General features: G+C 39.7%; 1 pseudogene; it reads left to right on the forward strand.

Annotated features, from left to right (window-relative positions):
• The first annotated feature begins 19820 nt into the window (after positions 1 to 19820).
• LOC128775220 (U2 spliceosomal RNA) lies at positions 19821 to 19990 on the forward strand (annotated as a pseudogene).
• Positions 19991 to 23484: the final 3494 nt, after the last annotated feature.

Here is a 23484-nt window from a genome sequence, read left to right on the forward strand (position 1 = left end):
AAACAGGGCCACAGGGGGAGGAAAATAAGAAATCTGCTAGTCTCTAGCCCTGATATTCAGAGAAGGGTTTAACCCTCATACTGGTGTATAGCATTGAGTGATCAGAAGGTAAGTACTGACTATATGAGTTATTCATTCTTCTCATCTCTCTAATAAGGAACTCTACATGTGGTGTAAAACTGCTTTGACTAAATTGAATAATTTATTAATTTGCCCAACAAAAATTTATTGAGCACCTGCTCTGTGCAAGGCAAGGAGCCTACAGAGATGAATAAAAAACCAACCTGCATTACCAAGCCAAGCTAGAATATTAGAGTAGAGCACTGTTCAGTAGAAACAGACTGTAAACCACATATGCAATTCATTTATTTATTTATTTTTATGCAATATTTTATTTTTAAGTAATCTCTACACCCAATGTGGGGCTCAAACTTACAACCCCGAGATCAAGAGTTGCATGCTCTACTGACTGAGCCAGCCAGGTGCCCCCACATATGCAATTTAAAGTTTTCTACTAGCTATGTTAAAAAAAGAATCAGTTGAAATTCTAATGTTTTCTGAAACCCAGTATATCCAAAATGTTATCATTTCCACATATAGTAAATATTTTAAAATTATTAATAGTTATTCCATGTTCTTTTTTTTACAGCCCTGAAATCTTGATGTATTTTACCCCTACAACACATCTCAATTTGTTCTAGCCAAGTTGCAAGTGGCTCCTGGCTACTCTATTGACAGCACAGTTTCAGCATCCCTAAGTTTTAAGGTGAATGTCGAAGGGGGCTTCTGGGTCACCCCCATACCCTTGGTGCCTGTCAGAGGCTGGATAAATCAGGGGTATGCCTAGCAGTCATGTGTTTGTTCTGAGCTACTCACAACCAAGGAGGAAGACTGGCTTCATCTTTACCTCATTCTCCAGTCACCTTGATCCCCTTCTGCAGCCAGAGGCAGAGCCATAGCATTAAGCTGTCCAATCTCAACAAGCAATCACTGAACCAAACTTCCTCCCCAGGGGACAAAAGCAAAGATAGTTACTGTCTTTCTTCTTGGGGCCCATGTAGTCACCACAAGTGGTGAGGCTGTTTGTTCCATGCCTTGCAAGTTCAGTTACAAACGGCTTGCAGCTGTGAGATTGTTTTCAGGCCTCCTCTGGTCTCATTGGCTGGCCACCCTCTGCTCCTCACCACCACTGTATTTACTCACAGTCCTGGACCTCTGGGATTTTCTTTTTATTTGCCCAGCGTCCTTTCTTTTGGGGAACAGCCCTACTGCACTACCCCCATTTCATCTCATTTTAGTGGGTGGTCAATCTCAGGGGACTTTTCCTACTCCTACCATGCAGATGGGCCCTTAACACATCCTCAGACAGTAAGATATTCTCTCCTTGAAATTTAAATACAGGGGCACCTGGGTGGCTCAGTCAGTTAAACATTGGACTCTTGGTTTCGGCTCAGGTCATGATCTCACAGTCATGGGATGGAGCCCTGAGTAAGGCTCCCTCTCTGGGTGTGGAGCCTGGTTAAGATTCTCTCCTTCTATCTTTGTCCTTCCCCTGTGCACTGTCCCTCTCTTTCTCTCTCTCCCAAAATAAAATAAACTAAAAAATTTTTTAAAATACATTAAAAAAAAGAAATTTAAATATTAAGCAGAAACAGAGGGGCAGAAGGCAAGTTGGAACCAGAGCCTACAATCTAACCAAGTGACTGATTCCTGTCCTTTCAAAACCTGGTAGTTTAATTCTTCCTTTGATTCTGTGAGCTATCTTCCCAACATCTCTGTCTTCTCTCCTTCCTTTTTTCTTTACTTCACATTAGCCAGAATCCATTTCTGTTGCTTATAACCAAAGAAGCCTGATAAAAAATTTAAAAAAAATTTTTTTTTGAAGTTTATTTTGAGGGGGGAGGGGCAGGTGGAGGGGAGAGAGAGTGAGAGAGAGAGAGAGAGAATTCTAATCAGGCTCTTACTGGCAGCACAGAGTCTGACTCAGGGCTCCGTGTCACGAACTATGAGACCATGACCAGGGCCGAGATCAAGAGTCAGAGGCTTAACTAACTGAGCCACCCAGGTGCCCCCTGATAGAAAATTTTAACTGTAGTTCTGCAAAAAAAGCTAAAAGTAAAGACAGAATATATACATATATATTTGACTTCTGTCATATATATGCATGTATATGCATGTATAATTTCCCTTTCTAAACTATGCTAAATATAAGCTTTTTGAGTTTTGCAACTAGGTTTGTTTGGTTTTATTTTTTGAAACAAGGATCATTGGAAGTTTCTTATGTCTCATCATACTCTAAAATCAGTATGTATCCAGGTGAAATCACACCACCTGCCACCTCCGGGCTTAGCAGCCAAGTGGCCAGAGGGATACTGAAATGAAGTGGGCCTCAGCCTCTGGTGGGGAGGCTGCCCTTCAGACCACTTCCTACAGCAGCTTGCTCTTGGTGTTCATCAGCTCTTCTTCTTCCCATTGAGGGACTGAATTCTAAATACTTTATTCAGACAGCTTCAGCAAAAACAAATGTATGATGAGGTGAATAACATACTTGTAGAATAAAAATACCATGCAAGAATATTCTTAGGGAGCCTGGCTGGCTTCTTCGATGGAATGTACGACTCTTCATCTCAGGGTTGTGGGTTCAAGCCCCACATTGGCTGTAGAGATTACTTAAAGATAAAATCTTAAAAAAAAAAAAAAAAAGAATATTCTTTGTGTTCCAAATCATTGTGTGATGTAATCCCTGGGAATGCATGGATTAGTGTTGCTTCAGAGGTAGTGCATTTCCTGAACTAGGAAAAGGTAAATAACACTCTTTATCTTGAGTGTTACACATTTAATTGAGAGTATGATGAAGGATTACACAAATTAAAATTCTGTTTATTTAACCCACTCCCCTATGTTTTAAGTATACATAAATATATTTTTGAATATTTATACATAGGATATTTGTAAAGAACAGAAGAAAGGGAGAATATTATGTCAATAATTGGATACTACACATTACTTTGTAGAAATATGTATCTATATAAATTTTGGTCTGTGATATTTTGGTCAACAACATAAAAACAACAAAAAAATCTAAGAGAATCTAAGAGGATAATAACCTTTCTCAAGTATGGAAGCACATGGTATCACAACAGCTAACAATGTAGGAGAGGTAGACCACTTGACTGTACAATTAACTTTCACACAGAAGACCAGAAAGTGGATTTAACCATAAGGAGATGAGAGGCATTTAAAAAAATTTTTTTTAATTTTTTAATGTTTTAAAATTTATTTTTGAGAGGCAGAGGGAGACAGAGCATGAGAGGGGAAGGGGCAGATAGAGAAAGGGAAACACAGAATCTGAAGCAGGCTCCAGGCTCTGAGCTATCAGCACAGAGCCTGATGCGGGGCTCAAACCCAGGAACCATGAGATCATGACCTGAGCAGAAGTCGGACACCTAACCGACTGAGCCACCCAGGCGCCCCTAAAAAATTTTTTTTTAATCTTTATTTATGTTTGAGAGAGAGAGAGGGGGAGAGAGATAGCCAGCAGGGGAGGGGCAGAGAGAGGGGGAGACCCAGAATCTGAAGCAAGCTCCAGGCTCAGAGCTATCAGCACAGAGCCCAACACAGGGCTCAAACTCATGAACTGCGAGATCATGACCTGAGCTGAATTTGGATACTCGACTGAGCCACCCAGGGGTCCCAGAGATGAGCTGCATTTTAAAGTTTGATGGCAAGTTGGGAATCATAAGAACTGATTTTTTTTTTCCCCTGTTTATATGCTACTATTTACTAGCTGGGAACCCTTGATGATGGTACTAAACCTCTTTATGCCCAACCAGCAAACAGAAGCGATGTGTGGATTCAGGTTTGTGCTGGTGCTGCAGTGTAAGAACATGCGCCCTGAGTCAGACTGTCTGCATGTCCTGACTCTGCTCCCTGCTTGCTTTTCACCTTCTGGGATCTCAGTGTCTTCAGCTGTCAGGTGGGGAGGTAATACCTCCTAGCATTGTTGGGATTATTAAATAATTAAGGCACCTAGCGTGGTGTTCATGCTTAATAAATGCTAGTTCCTTTCCCTTTTCATTTTTTGGTTAAAATTTGAAATCCGCATGTTTTACTTCATGCAACTTGATTTAAAAATACAAAAGAAATAAATCTATACAAGAAAAGACTTCAGGAATAAATCAGGGAGACACAGGGAATATAACTCAGACCTGGCACCCAGGGGATTCTTGCTTCAGCAGCTCCTTCTAGGGAATTATTGCTAGTGAATCCAGTAGAGCCCAGATGACCTGGCTCCAACATTAGAACACAAACAAAAACAGTTAAGCAGTGGAGACATTGTGCTGCAAAACAAAAACAAAAAACACAGCATTTGACCCTTGCTGCTGCAACTAGACAAGGGAATGAGGGGGAAGCTCTTATGTGATTCGAGAAGATCCTCCTGAAAGCTGAGTGGCCTTAAAAACCCTTGCACTCCACAGCTTCATCTCAAATGCATTTGCATTAGAGAATTCTCTAGCATTTCTAATAGAAATTAGGAACAGGAACAGCTAGAAATAGAAAAATAATTGATGAAGGCAAGAAAGTCCATAAACAATGATGTTTCTGCAATTAATATGAATACTGAGAATTAACCAGCCCAGTAGTGCTTGCGGCCAGCACAAACAACAAAGGCTAAGGGGCAGCTGACTTGGGCAAGCAAACTACACTGGGCCAGAAACTTGGTCCTGGTCGCCTCTGAGAAAGGGTTTTAAATAACATCCCAGTGAGAAGGGAACATTGCCTTTTTTACTTTCTATTATTTTCAATTTGGCTTATTTTCCCCAAAAAAAGTGAATATGGTTAATTTCATGGTAAGGCTTCAACATAACTTCCCATTGGCTTTCTAAAGCTCTGAATTAAACAAACTGCCCTGCCCCCGCCACTGCTGCAAACTGAACCCTATTAGAATAGTTAAGGAGAGAGCTGAGTTCCTCTACAAGACGTAAGCTCTTGTTCATTGGACTCCCAGAGCCCAGTGCTGAGCCTGCACATAGTCATTCTCTTAACCTGCAACTCTTTGTTGGGTGGAAAGAGATGGACCCAGCCTCGGGTGTGGCAGCAACCAATTGCCCACAGCAAGCAGACATGGGTCCTTCCCCGTGCGGAGTAGTACCTGTGAGGGTTTCTCTCAGTTTATGTGTAGTACTCCTTACAGCAGGAGTTAACTGAGGCAAAGAAGAAGGGTAGAGAAAAAAGAGAAAAGAATATTTCACGGTCCTACTCCCAACTGAGCCAGCCTGCCCTCTGTGGCCCAAATACTCCCATTCTCCCCACCCCCAGCCCCATGAACCTTTCTCTTCCCAGGATGACTCTCTTGGTGTGGTAATTTGCTAATGGCTAATAGAACACTAGAGGTGATATTCTTAGGCTCCTAGGTAGCAATTTCATTTTTAGTAGTGGTTTTTGGGGAGACAATGCCTCTGCTACTGGAATTGTGAAAATACTGGAAATGTTGGAATAATCATCTTCATAATGGAGATGAATTCTTTGCAGTTCTGCCAAAAGGTTACAAGGCTGGTGTTGTAGAGTGAATTTTCTGAAATTCACATGTCAAAGCCCTAAGCCTCCAATGTGGCTGTTTTTGGGCCTTTAAAGAAGTAATTAAGGTTAAATAAAGCCATAGGAGTGGGGCCCTAATCCAACAGGAGTCATGTCCTTATAAGAAGAGGAAGGGACACCAGGAGTACGTGTGCACAGAGAAAAGGCCATGGGAAGACAGAGAAAAGGTGGCTGTCTGCAAGCCAAGAGGAGAGGTCTCACAGAAACTAACTCTGCTGGCACCTTGATCTTGGACTTTCAGCCTCCAGAACTGTGAGAAAATAAATTTCTTTTATTAAAGCTACTCAATCGGTGGTATTTTGTTGTGGTAGCTTAAGTACCACTGACTAATATAGATGGTCAGTGACTACATGGGGAGATCCCTATCAGTACACTAAGGAATAGGAAAAACAGTGCCACAGAACAAAGGTGAAGCATCTTTCTGGAGCTTCAAATTCACACTATAATTTCTGGGAAACAGGGGTGCCTGGGTGGTTCAGTTCGTTAAGCGTCTGACTTCAGCTCAGGTCATGATCTCACAGTTCCTGAATTCAAGCCCCATATCAGGCTCTGTGCTGATAGCAAGGATCTTGATCTCCCTCTCTCTCTGTCCCTCCCCTGCTTGCACTCTCTCTCTCTCAAAAATAAATAAATAAACATTAAAAAAATTTCTGGGAAAATTATTTTCCTATTAAAACAAACACAGATATAAGCAAAATTCACTTGGTTTTTTAAGCAGATCATGATGTAGCAAAGGAATTGCCCCTTCAGCAGTGTCTCTGCTGTATCCGTCTGAATCCAGTCAAGAAAATAGACATTCCATGCAAGAAACTGGTTACATGGGTGTTGGAAGACCAAGGAGTTGAACAAGGGATAATGAGTCAATTGAGAGATTAGCAGAAAACATTGCCCCCACTAGAGTTAGAAGTACACAGGGACCAGGTGATGTTCCCAGGGATGGTTGCTGGTGTTTAGGTGAGAGGGATACTCTGACCGTGAAAGGAGGCATGTCCAGATAGAGATGGAATATGGAGGAGACTCTGCCTTTGCAGCACATTGGGACTTTGTAGGAAGAGAAAGAGAAGCATTCTGGCTTCTTCCTTCTTTCCACCCTCCAGCCTAGGGAAAGGATGAGGGGCATTTCATCATCTGCCAGTTGGGGTACTTCTTCAGCCTCATTTACCTTTGACATGCAGAAACTTTAACTGGTGAATCTCTCTAGAAGTTGTGTGTGTGCTTGATGTCATGATCAACCTACCACCTCTGGGTTCACACAAAAGCTTGGCCTCTCTGTGCCGGTTCCCAGTTCCCATCCTCTCGAGTCAGGGCAGAACAAGGGCAACTTCAGTTCCTTGGGAATGTCCATGCAGTCAAATGTTCTAATTATCCTATGTCACAAAACAGATCAGGGCATTGAAAAGGCATTTGCTAACTCCTGGAGTCTCCTAGGTTTTTCTGGCATGTTGAGCCTCCATGGTTTTTCTCCTGCTGGTGCCTCAGCTGCTCCTGCCTGTCCAAATCCCACCTATTCATTGAGGCCCTGGCAAACACCTTTCCCAAGGGTGAATGTGAACCCTTTCTTCCTCTGGGCTTCTTCAGCATGTTGATTTTCCCTCTGCATGGCCCTTACTTTCACCTTTTTTTTTTTTTTTTTTTTTAGACTGTTGCTGACAAGGCTATCTGTAACTGGACTGGAAAACCCTGGAAGGCAAGGACCCTGTTTTTTCATCTTTGTCGCCTTAGCAGTGCTTGGAGCATTGCCTCACACTAGCACTTAATTTTGTCTATTGGAATTAAATCGGGGAGAATTTTGTATGATTTTAAAGGACGGGGACTGTTATAAACTGAATGTAGCCCACCAAAAATCTATGTTGACATCCTAACCTCCGATGTGATGGTATCAGAAGGTGAAGCCTTGGAGAGGTAATTGGGTCATGAGGGTGGAGCCTTCATGAATAGAATTATTGCCCTTACAAAAAGAGACCCCAGAGAGCTCTCTCTCCTTCCTGCCAAGTGAGGACACAGGGAGATAACTATCTGTGAACTAGGAAATGGACTCTCACCAGATACCAAATCCACTGGCAGCTTGATCTTAAACTTCAAACTCCAAAACTGTGAGAAATAAATATTTGTTGTTTATAAGCCACACAGTCTGTGATACTTTTATTAGAGCAGCCTGAAGAGACTAAGTCAAGGTCATTTCCCCATACCCTTGTGCCAAGCTATAAAGACCAGAGTGTCAAATGTACTGCCACGGTGCTGGGTGGCTGCAGGCTTCACAATAACTTATTGGTGACTACGGAGTTAATTTTTACCTGAAGCAGATCCTCTATTTTCAGTTCTATTGCTCTTCCCTGCTTCTATTCTAGCAAATTAAAAATCACACCTTTACCTGACAGAAAGAATCTCACCCATTTTCCAGCTCAGGGAAAATCTGACTCCGTGCCTTAGTAACTGAGGGTTCAAAAAGGAAGGTTAAGTTTGCTGAAGTGCTCAGGCCATTGTAGCTAGAAGACAGAGTAATTCAGCCAAGAGAACTCACCTCTGATAGGGAAATCCTTTTCTTGACCTGCTGACAACCTTTAGTGAGTCATTTACCTCTATTTGTCCATTTTTATAAAATGAAGGAATTGAACCAAATACCTTAAAAATAAGTTTCAGATCTAGAAATCTGATTCTGGGGCACCTGGCTGGCTCAGTCAGAACAGCATGCGACTCTTAATCTTGGGGTCATGAGTTTGAGCCCCATGTTGTGTGTAGAGATTACTAAAAAAAAATACAAAATAAAAAAACTTTAAAAATCATCTGATTCTATAATTTATCAAGTCTGTAAAACTCCCCCCCCCAGCTTTATTGAGGTATAATTGACACATAAAACTTGTATATACTTAGCGTTTGCCATACATATACATATGAAATGATTACACATTTTCATTAACACATCCATCACTTCACATAGTTATCTTTTCTTGTGTGTAGTGAAAACACTTAAGATCTACTTTTTTAGCAAACTTCAAGTGTACAACACAGTATTTTATTTTTTAGTCCCCATGCCATACCAATAATAATTTTTATGATTAAATTGATTTTTAGGTTTAAGTTCAGTTCAAAAAAGAGCTCTTACTGAATTATCCCAAAGGCAACAGTGCACCTTGGTTACTGGGAGGCTTTTCCAGCACCTGCCTTGAATCCCTGCTTTCAAGCGCATGGCTTACTTGTTCTCCCAAACCATGCTGCAGCTGAGCACTGACATGCTACTTGGAGAAACTAGAAATAGCTAGGGAGAATAAAGTGAAGAGAAAATTCCCCTTTATTTTGATTTAAGTCTCCTCTCCCCTGGCAGGTTGATCTCTTTCCTGTTCCTACCATTCAATCATCCCTTTGGAATCTGGTTAATTGCTCTTTCTTTCCCTTTTCTTTCTTCCTTCCTTTCTTTCTTTCTTTCTTTCTTTCCTTCTTTCTTTCTTTCTTTTTTTTTTTTTTTTTGCTTGCTCAGATAACACTCTGGTATCATCTTCAAAGACCAAAATGTCTGGTAGTAAAAATTTACTGGCCTCTGCTTCTGATTAATAATTTTGGATGCTTTAACCTATAAGCTCTGTTATTAGGAAGCTCAAAGTTTTAATTAGAAAGGGCAAGGAGATTTGTGTATTAAGAAGGGGTTAGTAGTTACTCTGAATTTTTTCTGGGAACACTCTAATGTATAAGGAAAGAAAATATAAATAAAAATAATCAAGAAGTGTCTGACCCAGTGGGTATTTGTTTGTATTTTAAGTTGCTTTATTTTGAGAGATTTATTTTTTTAATTAAAAAAATTTTTTTAATGTTTTTTAGTTTTGAGAGAGAGACAGACAGACAGAACGTGAGCAGGGAAGGGACAGAGAGAGAGGGAGACACAGAATCTGAAGCAGGCTTCAGGCCCTAAGTTGTCAGCACATAGCCCAACAGGGGGCTCGAACCCACAAACTGCAGGATCATGACCTGAGCTGAAGTCAGACGTTCAACCGACTGAGCCACCGAGGCACCCCTATTTTTTTTTAATTTTTAAAAAAAGTTTATTTATTTATTTTTGAGAGAGAGTGCAAGTGGGGGAGGGGCAGAGACAAAGGGAGAGAGAGAATCTCAAGCAGGCTCGGCACTGTCAGCACAGAGCCCAACTCAAGGCTCCATCCCACAAACCGTGGGATTATGACCTGAGCCAAAATCAAGAGCCAGACGCTCAACCAACTGAACTGCCTAGGCACCCCTTAACTTGTTTTATTTTTAAACCAAAGAGCAATTCCCAGGTGACAGTCCCATTACTCCCTTTTAAGAGTTACCTTAAAAAGCAAAGGAGCCACCAAACTCACATAGCATAGGAAGCTGATTCGAGATAAACTGTCTTTGTTGACCTGGAAAATATATCAGAATTAATAGAGGATAAAGTGGGTGCTTTCCTAATGCTTTGTCTGTGGTGTTCCAGAAACCAGCACTGGAAAAAATATTGGTATCCTGTGAAGCCCTTCAGAAGTAAGGAGCCCTAATGTTTGCTGATGAACAAAACCCAAAATGGTTTCTTAAGGATTTTTTCCTGGCTTCTTTCCTCTACAGTCAGCCACAAAGACATGGCTATGGCTGTTCACTAGCATTAACCAACCTTGCCTTTTTCTCTGGAGTCAGACTGCCTGGTTTGAGTCCTGGGTCCACCCTGGGTGGTGACTTATTCTTTCAGCCTATTTCCTCTATCATGTGCCAACATTTACAATAGATTGCACTGACAGATGAGACCAACAGGGAATTTTTCATAGCCCATGCCATTAAATCACTCTCTTGTCAAACTTGTCAGCTTATGGGATGCATCAGCTATCTATTGCTGTGTAACAAATTACCCAAAACTTAGCTGCATAGAGCAACAAATATTTATTTTCTCACTGTTTCTAAGAGTCAGGAACCCCAGGCGTGGCCTAAGTGGTGATTCTGGCTCAGCGTTGCTCATTAGTTTTAGTCAGAATGTGAGCTGGGCTTGTAATCTAGTTTTAGAAGTGATATCCCACCATTTTTGCCCCTCTTGTGGATGAAGAATTGAAAGCCCAGAAAGGGAAAGTAAATTTACCTAATTGTCTCCATCTTGTTCTTACAGATTTAGCCTGACAATTTTTTGGAGAGTGTCCTGCAGGGTAGAGGTAAGGTTTCAGGAGATTGACATAGATTCCCGGTGCTCAGACATGCTGGCTTAAGTCAACAGTGCTAAGAAAGTGCAGTAAATATAACCAAGCAGTGTGGCATGGTGGAAAGAGTGGTGCTTTAGACTCAGATAGGAATGGGTTCAAATCCAGGCTCTACCACTTTCCTATGTGACCATAGTTACCTCACTTATACATAAGAAACTACCTTATAGTGCTGTTGACATGTATAAATGAGATCCATAATAGTGGCAGTAAATATCAGACTCAGTTCTACAGTTTCTTTCTTGAAAATCTCTTTCAGATTTGTTCTTCCTGTTCTTTCAGCCGTGGACACTCTAGTAGTCTGGTCCTCACCAGCTCATGCCCAAGTTCCCAACAGTCTTCCAAGTGACCTGCTGGCCTTGTGTTGGCTCTGCACCCTTATCCTTTTTCTTTCTCTTTCCGTCTCTGTATTACCTTCTCCTTTCTTTCAGCTTTGCTGTGTGCCATGAGGTTCATGTTCCTATGCTACTTTCTCCTTTCACCAAGACATTTTCTGTTCTTATACTGCCTCCCAGTTGCCTGTGGCCTTAAGTATAATTTCTCTGCCTACCCACCTGTCAAGGTTTCCCACAGGCCTCAGTCTCCTCCTTGATGATCCCTGGGGCCCACACCATTCTCCATTCAGGGTTGCCTCTTCACTGCTCTTCCACTCCTGAACTCTTGCTCATTATTTCCCCAGGCCACAATGACCCCTCCCCATATTGATGAAAATCATGTCCCTATTTTAATGTCCAGGCCAAATACCACTTGCCACAAAGTCTTCTTCTATTACCCTACCTTAACCCAATTCAACCTCTATTTATTGAGCAACTGTTATGTGCAAAGAACTGTGATAGGAGAGGTCATACAGCTAGATAAAATACATAACATGTGTCTTTCTAAGGAAAAAAAATTTTTAAGTGGCATTTAATCTGGGATTGGAAGGAGGGTCAGGATTTTTCTAGGATGAGGTTAAGTAAGGTAGAATGCAGTGGATCTGTTTGGTTGGATTTATTTTTTCAAGAAATTCTCCTCCCATCACCAAATGTCCCACACATAAGGAAGGGTTGTAAAGGCCATGTTTGTGTGATGAGACCCTACCCTCCCTGGCCATAGATGACACTTGACACAAGCTACCATTCAGTTTTCTTATTCGTGAATTTGAAATCAATGTCCATTGGTATTGGTTAGTCTCTACCCTTGCAATTGAAGATTTTGAACTTAGAAAAGTAGCACAGCAATCCTCTACCATGTACCCAGGAGAAGAGGACGAAGGAAATAAATATTCAGACAGGAGTTGGGACCATAAGGGTTCAGGGAGGGCCTGCATTTCCCAGGTCCACGTTCCAATCTCTTTTGAAGAGATGTTAGGCTGTGAGGTTAAATGAGATTTCTTTATATCCTTATAATAAGCTTTCACCTTTAAAAAAATTATTTGTTTAGGTAATTTCTATATCCAGTGTGGATCTCGAATTCACAACTCTGAGATCAAGAGTCGCATGCACCACTGACTGAGACAGCCAGCCCCCGCACCAAGCTTTCACCATTTTTGCTTGTTTATATGTTGCAGTTGGCTTACAACCAAAAATGTCTAACTAAGACACAGAGGCCTGAACATTGGGTTTTATAAAATGAGGTGGAGTCTGAGATGTCCTCTTCCACCAGAGTACAAGGTGAGGAGTACCTGGCCATGGGGCTGGAAGGGTAGGTTATTGTAGACACAATGTGGAGGGCTTTGAATGCCATATTTAGAAGTTGACATCATATTGCTTAAGAACTACTGAGGTTTTGTGTAGAAGAATAATACACAGTTTCAGAGGTAGACTTTAAAAAGTCCAGATGGAAGCAGTGGTACGTGGATTTGCCCAGCTGGTAAATGACAATATTTTCTAGCTATGTTTCTAGACCTTGGGCAAATTACCTAATCTCTTAACCTTGGTTTCTGCATTTGTAAAATGAGAATACTAATGCTTGGCTCAAAAGACTTGGGGAAAAATTATAAGAAATAAATTATAATAAATTGTCAAATGCTATGCATGCAAATGGTGACTAGTATTATTTTTATCTTTTCTTTCTCTAAATTCCTGTGACACTTATTACCAATACTATGCACATTAGCCTTATTTATTTTTAAATTATTTCAAGTATGCTGATTTTGTCTCATAATCAGATCAAAGGCCTCCATGAAATAATAACATCTTAAACTGTTTTTATATTTCTCATAATTCCTATACCAGCTTCTGGACCCAGAGTATGAAGAGCTAAATACTGTGATTGATTGCTTGTTGGCAGCAGCCAAACCACTCTGTTCTGGCATTTAGTGGCTGATAAACATTTCCACATGTTGCCTCTTCATGAACTGATGGTCTGCGTTTGGGGCTTAGCAGAAAAATGACCACATCACTGAAGCCACTTCCCAAATTACAAGATTTAATGAGCCAAGGAAATTTAATTATCCTCTGAAGTGTATTTTCTGTTTTAGATTATGACTCGGTGGCAGCAGTTGTTATCACCAAATCTCTGGGAAAAATTATACACAGATAAAAGTAGGCATATGATTTCATTCATTCATTCACATTAAGAATCTACTCTGTGAACAGTATTAAACCAAGGAAGTCTGATGCAAAGATATATACAGAAGAGGATCCCACCCACAAAATGTTTGCAGTCTATCAGGGGAGTCAAGCCATGGAAATAAATAATTACAATACAGGGCAATATGTGGTAACTATAATGTACTTATATATAAGGTAGAAAGCTTGAAAGAGCTTAAGGGAACTGAGAAGTTAGGAAAGACCTCCTGGAAGAAGTGGTCTGTACACTAGGCTCTGAAGGGTAAGTAGGACTTAGGATTTCAATAGCTGGAGTTGGGTGAAGAGCCATCATAAGCTGAGCAATGTGATTAAAGACACAGAGACTGAAGAAGTCAAGGTGGCTAGAACGTGGGGTCCATGCAGACGTATGGGGAAGAAGGGGGAGACAGTTGGGAGCCAGAGCCAGGAAGACCTTAAATGCTAAGTTATGGATTTAGATTTTATATGCTAGACAAGAGATAGGTCCTAAAGTTTCCTGAGTAGAAGAATCTTGGGAAATTTTTTGTACGCTCTGTGATTAATTGATGTGCAGGTAAAAGAAACTCAAAGCAATTGGAACAATGCAGGTGTGAGGTCAGAAAGGCTGATATTAGGGGGTAGCACTGGAAATGGAAGGGATATAGATAACAAAGGATTATAAAGGGCTCATTAATTGTTTGAACATGGAAGTCTGGGAAGACATCAAAGAATATGTTTTCCTGAGATGATGAGTCTGGGATATCGGGATGTCAATTTTGGTACTATCGAGACAACCAAGTAAATGTCTGGTTGGCACTGGGAGTATGGCTGGAGTTCAGGAGGGAAATCAGAACCATCACAGAGTTCACCATCTTTTCCATACAATCATTCCCAGAGGAAGGATTACATTCCTAAAAGAAAGAAAATGTGTAGAGAAGAAAAGATAAAGAGGCAAATTTTGAATCATATTCAGAGAACTGGAAGAGGAGCCAGAGAAGGAGCCAGAGAGAATTCAAATATAAAGTAATGACAACTAATCAAATGCTTATTATGTTCCAGGCACTATTGTCAGTATTTAAAATTTATTCACCCATTTAATTTTGATGATGATTTCATAATGTAAGAACTATCACTTAAAGATACCGAGAGTCAGAGAGCTTAAGCAACTTGCCTGAGCTCACCTAGCAAGGCTCAGAACCCAGAGTCAAACCCCAGCAGTGTGACTTCAGCATGTGTGTTCTTTTTTATTTTCTTCAGTGTGTGTTTTTTATTTTTTTCATTACAAAAATTTTTATTTAGTTTTTATTTTTTTAAACTTCTTTTTTAATGTTTATTTATGTCTGAGACAGAGAGAGACAGAGCACAAGCAGGGAAGGGACAGAGAGAGAGGGAGACACAAAATTGGAAGCAGGCTCCAGGCTCTGAGCTGTCAGCACAGAGCCCGATGAGGGGCTTGAACTCATGAGCTGTGAGATCATGACCTGAGTTGAAGTCGGATGCTTAACCAACTGAGCCACCCATGCACCCCCATTACAAAAAATTTTAAAAATAATCTCTACACCCAAAGTAGAGCTCAAACTCATAAACCTGAGATCAAAAGTCACATGCTCATCAGACTGAGCCAGTCAATGCTGCCCCCTCCACAGTGTGGGTTCTTAACTTCAATTGATTTTGCTTTGAAAGTAGTGGTACAGGGTTGTGTCACTGAAATCAAGGGATATAGGAGTTTCAGGGAAGGGGTTGGTCAAAAGTGCCAGTGCTGATGACAGGTCATGGAGAATGAGAGTCATTACCATGAAACAAGACCTGGAAGGGGTATTCTAAAATGAGACACTGATTTCACAATTTCATGTATGTACAAGCACATACTCCACACTGGACTGATACCAGTCCAGCTCCCTTTAACAAGATTGATCAAGGATGACAAGAAGGTTTTCACTCAGGTGATTGTTCTGGAAACAAGGTGGCTAAATGCATTAGTCACCAGCCTTCTCTGTCATCATCTTAGATCCATTAAGCCCATATAACCTGCCATTCAGGTGGCTGGAAAAGAATGCAAACCACACCCCAATTGTCCACCAAGCACCCTCTAATAAAAGGCCAGAGTAACTTAATGAAAGCTTCAGCTCTCCTCAGTGGTTGAGGCCAAAGAAAGGTGGGGAAAGGGACTTTACAATCAAGAGAATTTAAATAGCGCTTAAGTACCACTGAGAGTTCTGAACATTATCCTACAAAAACAATTGAGGACTATTGAGTTTTTAGGTAACCTTATATTGGGGCACTGTCTTGGGTTTTGATCCTAGTCAATTATCTTTGTGTAGAATTCAAGTATACCTTCAGGTTGTTGGGCAAACCCCACTTAGTCTTCTATAAGCTGGCTAAGGATGATTTCTGACCAATGTAAAGCACATGAGGCCTCTGGTCTATACTTCATTATGACAACTTTTCAAACTTCCCCATCTCAAATTCATGTTGTAGAATTTCTGATTCTTCAGGCCCACATATCCTATTTGACCTTCTGTATTGTTCATACCACACCCTATAATATGGGATGCTGCAGCCATTCCTTTCTTCTTCATTCATTCATTTATCCATCTGAGAGCCTATTATGGATCAGGTGCTGTTCTAATTGGATAATATGAAAAATAATCAAATGAATTTGTAATTTGGCAAATGGTGGTAAGCAATATGAAGGAAAATAAGTAAGTGTAAGGGAATGAAGAGTTAGGTGCGGCAATGGTGGCTATTTTAAAAAGTGGGATCAGAGTATGAGGTGACATTTGAGCAAAGGCTTGAGCAAAGAGAAGGCTCCAGACATAAAGAGTTCTGATTAGTTTGTAAACCACTCAAAAACAGGGAGTGCATCTTGTTCATTTCATATCCCTCTAAACATCTACTGCTGTGCATCTACTGTTGGTATCTCAGGAAATACCAGGGGAATGGCTACTTGAATGTATAGGGAAAAAGAAAAAAAAGCAACCTACTGACTGTTACATTAGACTAGAGAAAACATTTATTGCACAAAAGCTTTCTTTAGAGGGAAGTTTTTGTAACTAGATGAACACAATATTTTTACATGGGACATAAATGATCATGGATTTGAAAAGGGTTCCTTTTGTTTGTTTGTTTTGTTTTAAGATTTTATTTTGGGGCACCTGGGTGGCTCAGTCCATTAAGAGTCTGACTCTTGATTTGGGCTCAGGTCATGATCTCAGGGTCTTGGGAAAGAGCCTGCATATGACTCTTCAGCTGGGCATGGATCCTGCTTAAGAAGCTCTTCCTCCCTCTTCCTTTGCCCCTCCCCCACTCACATGAGAGGACTTTCTCTCTCTCTTAAAAAAAAGAGAAAGAATTAAAGGTTTTATTTTTAAGTAAGCTCTACAGTGAACATGGGGCTCAAACTCACAACCCTAAGATCCAGAGTCACTGAATGAGCCAGCCAGGCGCCCCTGAAAAAGGTTTTATTATATTTTTATATAGAACTCTGCTTTGTAGCAATAATTATTATAATGAATTAACCAATTATTAGTTCAAGTTTTGTACACTTCATTACCTGTAAATTCCATTACAATTTTCTGCCTTTCCCATAAAAATAATTATTTCAAGTAGGCAATACATTTATAAGACTTAAAAATTAGAAAGTATAAATAGGTACACAATGAAAAATCTTCCTCCTACCTTTTGCCCTTTCACTGCCCAGTTCCCAACCTCACCCTTAATACACACACACACACACACACACACACACACAGCTATTACTATTATCTTGTGTATCCTTCCACAGTTTCTTCATGCATATATAAGTAAGTACAAATATGTACTCTTATTCTCCCTTTTAACACAAATAACCCATTCTGCACTTTTGCTGCATCTTGGAGATCTTTCCATATAAATGCATGTAAGATTTTTCATTCTATTTTACTGTTGCATAATGTTCCATTGTATAAAGGACCATGATTTATTTAAAGAGTGTCTCGTTAATGGATGATTAGGCTTTTGTTATTAAAACAAAGCTTCAATAAATAATGTGGAACATTTATCATTTTACATATGTATGACTATAGCTATAAAATCCCTACAAGAAAAGTTATTTGTTTTTTGCTTTTTATAAAGTGAGGCCACATTAAAACTTTTTTTTAACGTTTATTTATTATTGAGAGAGAGACACACACACACAGAGCATGAGCAGGGGAGGGGCAGAGAGAAGGGGAGACACAGAATCTGAAGCAGGCTCCAGGTTCCGAGCTGTCAGCACAGAGCCTGACGCGGGGCTCAAATTCACAAACTGTGAGATTATGACCTGAGCCGAAGTCAGTCGCTCAACCAACTGACCCACCCAGGCTCCCCAAGAAAAATTATTTGTAACTGCTATAGATATTGCTAAGTTGTATTCCCTGGAGCTTGTACTATTTAACTGTCCCACCAACATCAATGAGAAGGACATTCATTTCTTCTTGCCTTCATTCATTACATAAATATTTACTGAATATCCACTGCCTCTTAGGCAGCATGGGAAATATTAGGGATGTAACTAAGACATGGTTTCTGCCCTGAAGGAGCTCATAGTCTGGGACAGTAGTGCTTAATGGGGGCAATTTTACTCTCAAGGGGACATTTGACAATGTCTGGGGACACAACAAAGAAGTATGTGGTCCAAAGTGTCAACAGTGCTAAGACTGAGAAACCCTGGTCTGGTGGGAGTGACAGACATTGAAATGTAGAAAAGTTGTGTTCTTGAAACTTAGAGGAGAGGCTTTTGAAGGCCAATCAGAGAAGCAGAGATGGGAGAAAAGGAAAAGAGCATAGCCAGTGTGAGGGCATGGAGGTGTGTAAGTGGCCTTGAGTGGCTAGCCTAGTGAAAGCTGTGTGAGTGAGGCATGCACAGTAAGGCCAGAGAAATCGTCATGGATCTCACTGTCAAGGGCCTTAGTTGCTAGGCTAAAGGATGTGATCTTTAAGCAATGTGGAGAGTCACTTAAAGGTTTTAAGCAGAGAAGTGGGGGTGCTTGGATGTGCATTTTAGAAACTTGCCTTGGCTGCAGGAGGGAGGATAGTTTGAGTGGAGACCAGATTGGTGACAAGCAGAAGAGTTAGGAGGCTTGGCAGTAATCTAGATTGGAAGTGACAAGAGCCACAACCAAGGTGGAAATGGAGGGGAGGGTTTCAGGTGATACAAAGGAAGGTAGACTCAGAAGGACATGGAGCTAAGAAGGGAACTTATAGGACGATTCCTGGGTTTCTGATATGTAAGCAATAGGGTGGACAGAGAGGTCATTCTGTAGAATACAGAATATCAAAGAAGAGCAGATCTGGGGAGGGAGAGAAATGTTAATAGACGTGTTGAATTTGAGTCAATGAGCAGGAAATATTCAGACATGCAGTTCAGCAGAAAGTCCAGGACTAGCATACCCATTTAAGAGGCATCAACAAAGAACTGTCCTTTGAAACTTTGGGAGTGGATGAGGTCATCCAGGGGGAATGCAGAAAGAGAAGTGGGTGGAAAGCCACTCTTGGGAGCAGCTGTTGATTGGCCTCCATGAAAATTGTTTGAGGAGCTGAATGCTCATCTCTTTTACGGATTGCTATTCTCATTTCCTCTGGCTATGTTGACACTGCTGTTTCTCTATTCTCCTCCAAGCAAGCATCCCAATTTTTGACAACTCTTTAAAAGGCTATGCAAATCTAACTTTCTATAAATGCTATTATTTTCATTATCCCAATTGTTCATCTGGTACCTGAAAGCCTTCTACAACATACCTTCTGCTACCTCCTGCAAATCCTTTGGCAACACTTTGTTCTTTAAAAACTCAGCTTAATATTACTCAGCAATCAAAAAGAATGAAATCTTGCCATTTGCAACTACGTGGATGGAACTAGAGGGTATTATGTTAAGCGAAATTAGTCACTCAGAGAAAGGCAAATATCACATGACTTCACTCATATGAGGACTTTATGAGACAAAACAGACAAACATAAGGGACGGGAAGCAAAAATAATATAAAAACAGGGAGGGGACAAAACATAAGAGACTCTTAAATATGGAGAGCAGAGGATTACTGGAGGGGCTGTGGGAGGGGGAATGGGCTAAATGGGTAAGGGGCATTAAGGAAATCATTGTTGCACTATATGCTAATTAATTTGGATGTAAATTAAAAAAAAAAACAACAAAAAAAAACACCTCAGCTCAAGTATATTTCCTGCCTGCCTTACAGGGAACCCTGGGCAAATATCTGTCATAGAACTTAAATATCTCACTATAGTTGTCTGGGTTTTTTGTCTGCTTCCCCAACTATACTGAAAGCTCTTTAGTGCAGGAATCAGTTAGTTATCTTAGACTCTCCACACCTAATACAGAGCTTGGTACTTAGGCTTTTGAAAAATGGCTGTTGAATGAATGACTTTGATTGAGTTCTAAGAGGTTTATTAACAGGGCTGCTATACATTCCAGGGCACTCTTGGTTTACACCTGTTGTCCTGACACTGTTATTAATAATTACCCATTTTCATCACTTCTTGACCTTTTGGCCAAGATCAAGTGTAGTATCTGTTCTTATCAGTTTAATACCTGATATGCCTTCTATCCAAGAACAATATATTAAATGGATTTTTGGAGAAGGGAGATGGAATAGCAGCTTGCCCCATTACTCTTCACATAAAACAGGTATTGTGATATTTCAGGAACAGTCCACTGCCTCAGGGACAAAAAATAATAATAATGTTATTATTATTATTATTATCCTTTTCAATCTCAAAAGTGCACTTATTTGAAAGATAAAATATATGGTTACCCTATTTATAGAATACCCGATTGTCATAGCTGCTCTTAACTTTTGGCAAGTGTCTCTGTTTATAAGACATTTCTACCAGAGAAACCAGAAGACAGAGTAGGGTCTGTTACTAGTTCTAGTCAACATTAAATAATTGGAACCACTTTTCTGAAATTATGAGACAGAAATGAGACCCCAGAGTTATGGGAAAGAGAGGGAATTCATGCAGATCCTCACATTGATAAAACTTCTTTCAAAACCAGCAAGCTATAAAATCAGTTTGAAAAATGATTGACACAAATAGAATGGTGCAGTGCTAAGAATCTAAGAACCAACAACTATAGGATATTATAGATATGAGGCCTCACAAATTAGGTAGCTACAATAATTCATTATGTAAATAAGGAACTGAGGCCCAGAGAGATTATGTTGAATTGACCAGTTATAAAGTTAGTGTAAAAATGGGGCCTAAACATAAGGATAATCAAATATAACAAAGAAAGAAAATACAGAATTCAAAACTACACCCACATATATGCAGCTATTTGATTTTCAGTGAAGGTACCAAGGCAATCCAATGGGGAAACTAAAGTATTTTCAACCAAATGGTGCTAGAACAACTAAATATCCATATGAGAAAAAAAAAAAATGAACCTTGACCCCCTACCTCACACCATTCACAAAGACTAATTTGAGATGGATTAGAGACTAAAATACAAAAAATAAAACTATAATTATAGCTTCTAGAAAAAAAAAACCACGGGAGGATATCTTTATGACTTGAGGGTAGGTAAATATTTCTTACAGAGGACACAAAAAGCAATAAAAAGTTGATGAATTCAACTTCATCAAAATTTAAAATTTCTACTCTTCGAAAGATATTGTTAAGAATAGAATAAGCAAGCAGGGGGAGCCTGGGTAGCTCAGTCGATTAGCCCTCCGACTTTGGCTCAGGTCATGATCTCACAGTTTATGAGTTCAAGCCCCACATTGGGCTCTGTGCTGACAGCTCAGAGTCTGGAACCTTCTTCAGATTCTGTGTCTCCCTCTCTCTCTGCCCCTCCCCTGCTCGTGCTCTCTCTCTCTCTCTCAAAAATAAATAAATATTAAAAAATTTAACAAAAAGAATAGAATAAGCAAGCCACATAGTGAGAAAAGAATTTGCAAAAGATATATCTAATAGATACCTATTAGCTACAAAGGAAAAAACAGTAACTTTTCAGTGCAGAAATAGAGCAGATTTTACCCTAACCAAATGATTAAAGTTAACAGTACCAGTAATGGTACAAATGGACATCATTTACCTCCTGATAGGATGCACTGAGGAGGACTCAACTTTCCTTCTGTGGTATTCCTGCCAAAAAATACATAACCTCAATCTAAACATGAGGAAACATCAAACAAACCCAAAATGAGGGAAATTCTATAAAATACCTAGTCTGTAATCCTAAAAGTGTCAAGGTTATAAAAGGCAAAGAAATACTGAGAAAGTGTTCCAGACTACCAGAGACTAAAGAAACATCATAACTGAATGAAATATGTGATCCCAGATATAATAAAGGGTATTAATGGGATGACTGATAAATTTTGAGTATGGTTAAAGTTTAGGTAATAGTATTATACCAATATTCATTTCCTAAATTTGATCATTGTACTGTTTTTATGTAAGATAATGTTCTTTCTTTATTTTTTAAAAATGTTTATTTATTTATTTTTAAGAGGGAGAGAGAGAGAGAGAGAGACCAGGAGAGGGGCAGAGAGAGAGAGAGAGAGAGAGAGACAGAAAATCCCAAGCAGGCTGCAAGCTGTCAGCACAGAGCCCAACATGGGGCTCAAACTCACCAACTGTGAGAGCATGGTGTTTAACCAACTGAGCCACCCAGGTGCCCCAAGAGAATATTCTTTAAAGAAAAAAAGTAAATGCACACTGAAGAATTTAGAAGTAAAAATCATCATGTCTGCAATTTACTCTCAAATATATCAGAAATTGTTATATCTATCCATCTACCTATACTTATACACATATTATATGTACACATACATATATACACTGAAAGAGAATAATTGATATAGCAAGTAAGGTAAACTGTTAACATGTGAGGAATATGGGTAAAATGTATACGGGAATTCTCCATGCCATTTTTGTGACATTTTGGAAGTCTGAACTTAATGCAAAATAAAAAATAATATAATATCAATTATAATATAATATAAATAATAAATAATATTATTAAATAATAACATAAATAATAAATTAATATAATATAATATGTAATATATAATATATATGACAAAAGACTTGAATATAAAGAATACCTATGAAACAACAGACAACCCAATTAAAAACTGGACAAAACAGTTGAGGGACACTTCACAAAGAAAGATATATATATATAGAGAGAGAGAGAGAGAGAGATAAATACACAGGAAAAGATGCTTAAAATCATTCATCATTAGGGCAATGCAAATTAAAGCCACGACACAATACCACTGTACACCTATCAAATTAAAAAGGTTGACAACACTAAATGTTGATGAAGACATGGAGCAACTGGAACTTTCAAATACTGCTAGTGGAGTGTTCAGTGGTATAATTACATTGAGAAAAGTTTTATAGTGTCTTATAAATCTTACTCTTTTTTAAGTTTATTTATTTACTTTTGAGACAAAGAGAGCAGGGGAGGGACAGAGCAAGAGGGAGGGAGAGAATTTGAATCACAATTCCACGCTTTCAGCAAAGAGCCTGATGTGGGATTCTATCAATGAACTGTGAGATCAGGCTTCACATGGTACACATTTTTTTGTGGACATGTGCTTTTATTCCTTTTGGGATTATAAAAGAGGTGTTGTTTAGTTTTATAAGAAACTTTTGAGTGGGGCCTGGGTGGCTCAGTCAGTTAAGTGTCCAACTCTTGATTTCAGCTCAGGTCATGATCTCATGGTTCATGAGATGGAGCCCTGTGTCAGGCTCTGTGCTGACAGCACGGAGCCTGCTTGGGATTCTCTCCCCTCTCTTTCTGCCCTCTCACCCCACTTTTTCACTCTCTCTCTCTCTCAAAATAAATAAACATTAAAAAAAATTTTTTTAATGTGTACCAGAATGCTCATAGAAGCTTTATTCATAACGGTCCAAACCTGGAAACAACCTGAATATCCATCAACAGGAGAATGAATATAGAAACCGTAGTGTATTGAAACAAATATGTAACAACATAGATGAAGCTCAAAAACATCATGCCGAATGAAAGAAGACTTATAGAAACATTACGTACAGTCTGAGTCCACTTAGAAAAAGTTCTGGAACAGGCAAAATTTATCTATTTTGAAAAGAAATCAGAATAGCAGTTGCTTCTGGGAAATGTAGACACTAGAATTGACTAGAAAGGCTATGAGGGAACTTTC

The sequence above is a fragment of the Panthera pardus genome, unplaced genomic scaffold (genome assembly GCF_024362965.1).
Source record: "Panthera pardus isolate Hobbes unplaced genomic scaffold, ASM2436296v1 HiC_scaffold_6, whole genome shotgun sequence".
Classification (NCBI taxonomy): domain Eukaryota; kingdom Metazoa; phylum Chordata; class Mammalia; order Carnivora; family Felidae; genus Panthera; species Panthera pardus.